We start from the raw sequence: 3336 nt of genomic DNA, 5'->3' as shown, positions 1-3336 counted from the left end.
GGAATTTCTAAGAGAGTCCCATGACCCGGTCCCCCACGCTCCCAGCCTGGCGTTATTTCCAGGACTATGGCACTTTGCACAGCAAAGGGATTTCCATCAGTTGACCTGAAAATAGGAGATTATCTGGGTGGGCCTAAACTCATCACAGTCTTTTAAGAGCAGAGGGTTTTCCCTGGCTGATCACAGAAGGGGGCATTAGAAATGTGTGATGTGAGGGAGGTATCTGTTGTTGGCTTTGGGACAAGGACCTGAGAGTGGCTTCTAGTCCCTGAGAGCAGTTCCCCTCCCTATCTCCCACAGCTGGCAAGAAAGCGGGGAGTCCAGTCTAGACCTGCAAGGTAGGGCTGAGCCTGGAAACGGTTCTTCCCAGTGCCTCCCGACAAGAGCCTTAACTTCGCCTCATGAGGCACTAAGCAGAACAGCTGGCCCACCTGCCTGGACTGTGGCCTGCAGAGCCGGGAGTTAGTGAACAGGTGTCTGAAACCCCTGCGTCTCTGACTGTCATGAGTAGAAGAACACTAACGCACAGTGGTGATCCTGTGATCATGGCAGTAAACCATTTAATTTGTTCCTGTTTCATAGCTGTTTCCTGGAACAATAAGTATCATTCTATTTGTTTTTTCTCCTTTTTTAGTGTGAAAAGCCTCCAGCTTCCAAGCTGTTGCTGGCGTTCGGGTAAACGACGGCCCATCTTCTTGGAGACGTCCTCTAAATCCCGGCTGCTCCAGGTGTAGCCCCTGGGCCAGCAGCAGCATTGATGTACCTGGGAGCTTGTTAGGGACTCGAAATCCCGGGCCCCATGTCAGGTCCCCCAAAGCGGAAGCATGTTTCAGGTAGACCCCCAGGCACTGAAGTTTCTGAAGCGGTACCTCACCTTGCCCCGAACTGTGGCTCTTACGGGTTCTAAGCCTAACACATCACAGGGTGGCCGGGTCGGCCATCTAGACCTTCCGCCACTGTGGTGGCACTGCTCCTGCTGCAGGGTCTGGGTCTCTGGTCTCAGACGTGGGAACTTCCATTCCAGTTAGCTTTCTTCTTGGCCTGGGAACTGCCTCCAGAACTTGTGCCTCTGACATGACACTGAACGGCACCTGTGCCTTGACATGCCCAGTCTTCTCTGCTGCAGTGGGACCTGCATGCTCCAGCTACCCGCACCACTCCTTCTCAGGGGAGTCCAGGGTCACCCGCTCGCAGACATGAGCCTCTCAGGAGCACCTCAGAGAGAGTGGTGTGTGCACTAGTCACCAGCTGCTGGTGTAGACCTCCACTGTCTCTGTGAGTCACAGACAGCAGAGCTGCTGTGACTTCTCCGAGGCCATGGAGGGTGCTTCTGCTTCCCCCCTAGAGGCCCCAGATGATGGTTGGGTGCTCCTTCACCTCTGCACTGTGGTCAGCCCAGTGGGGATTCCGGAGTGTCTCTGGTAGAAGCTCATCTCTGCCAACATCTTCACCATCTTCCCTCTCTCCTCCCACAGACTGCAAGTCCCCAGGAAAATGGAAATCCCTCTCACCACTGGCCCTGCCCTTGGGCTGTTTTCTCTCTCTGAGAAATCACAGCCCCCTGTCTCACCCCGAGGTACTACTTCTTCCAGGAAGCCTTCCTAGAATTTCCCATCAGTACTCCTAGTGAAGTGTCCCTGAGATTCACATCCTCAGTACTTTGATCATCCATTGCAGCACAAAAGCACTCTGAATGCAATGGCTTGAAGCAACCATTTAGTTTTGCTCCCAATTCCACAGGTCAGGAATTTGGAAAGGCTTGTAGGGTGCTTTCCCTTGGGGTATGTCCTGCATGTGCAGTCATCTGAAGGCTCGGCTGAGCCGGCCATCCAAGATGGCACCCACATGCTGCTGGCTAGTGCTGCTGGCAGATGGCTTGAAGCTCCGGTGGGGCTCTGGCTGGAGTACCTACACCTGGCCTCTGTCCATGGCTGGGGCTTCCTCATGGCATGGCGCCTAGAGTCTTGAGGGCAAGAGTTCTAGGAGATAAAGGCAGGAGCCTCAAAGCTGTTGTCACCCAGTGCAGTGCTCCCATAAGCCACCGATCTTGTGTTTCCACTGGTCACACAGGCCAACTCAGATTCAAGGAAGCGATTTGGACCCGCCTCTTAGTGGCAGGAGCCACAAAGAACGTGAAGGGTGTTTCCTCCCTCACACGTGGCCCCGCGTCCTCCCCACCATGGTTCTCTACCGGGCACAGATGGAATGAGTCAAAATACAATTCAGCAAAAGTGGGAGAGAAGCGGGATTGGAGACGGAGTAACCCTGTCCATGTGATATATGTGTGTGTTGTGTGTGCAAGACGGCTTAAAGTTCAGGCAGAGTCATTCATTGGTCAGTCCCAGTGTAGGGTCAGCAGGCCACTGAAGCTCTCAGTTTAAAGAATTGTGAGCCCCATTCATGGAACCGTGTGGAGAGGCAACCTGTTACAGAAAGACTTCAGCCTGGGTGCCAGGGTCCAGGGGGGCCAGTGGGGCCACAGCACACAGGCGTGAGGAGGAGGAAGGTCAGTTTGCTGGTCTACCCAGGGAGAAGCTTCTCCAAGCTTCTTAGGCTCTGGCCCTAGCCCCTGACAACACCCCTTACCACAAAGGCACCCGAGCCCTCAGCAAGAAGGGCATCTTTGAAACAAGGGTCATACGGAGCTCGTTTTAGGAAAATAGCCCTCTTGTCAACATGTAGGCAAAAGAAGTTTCTGCAATCCTCAGCTCAAAATTTTATTTACAGCAAAATGTTGATTTACCCACAAACATCCTGCTTTGCTAAATATACCCCCCAGCTCCTAGAACAGGGCTGTGGTTTTCGAGCGTGGGTTCTGCCCTCCCTTCTCAAGGCTGGCATGTTCTGTTACGTACCCTCTTCTGTGGTCACCATGCACTGTGGGAGGCACGTGGTCACCAGAGCTGCAGGACAGGCCTCGGTCTGATGTGTCTCTGATGGAGGACTGGGCTAGGGGCAGAGGACTAGGCAGCAAGTCTGGTGCCCACTGCTGGGCATGGCCTGCTTGCCGGGCATCTCCCTCCTCCTACAGGCTGGCGTGGTTGATGGTCACCCAGCGTGTACTCGCACTGCCAGGTCTCTGTGGCCAAAGAAAGGGCTTGGAGCTGATCCAGGCAGAGGGGAAAAGCCTGCCCTCCCATGACTGAGTTCCAGAAGCAGAGGCCCAGAGCCCTGGGGGGTGGGGAGGCTGTGCAGGTGAGCCTGAGCTCCAGGAAGTGGCCATCGAGGCCCCTGTCCTTGTCACCCTTGTAGAGAGAGACGCTGGGCTGGCTGCAGAGCAAGATGGGCAAATGAGAAGGAGGACAGGGATCAAATCACAAGGTTGTTTCTGCTCAC

At 54.6% G+C, this 3336-nt stretch overlaps 1 protein-coding gene across 4 annotated transcripts in view; it reads left to right on the top strand.

Moving 5' to 3' along the window:
• The window catches only part of AUH (AU RNA binding methylglutaconyl-CoA hydratase), a 343464-nt gene that overhangs the window by 192502 nt on the left and 147626 nt on the right, over positions 1-3336 (top strand). The window lies entirely within an intron of this gene.

This window comes from Ursus americanus, chromosome 34 (genome assembly GCF_024610735.1).
Source record: "Ursus americanus isolate L20-20 chromosome 34, mUrsAme1.1.p, whole genome shotgun sequence".
Classification (NCBI taxonomy): Eukaryota; Metazoa; Chordata; class Mammalia; order Carnivora; family Ursidae; genus Ursus; species Ursus americanus.
Note: the sequence above shows the minus strand (reverse complement) of the source record. Positions and strands in the feature narration are given on the sequence as shown.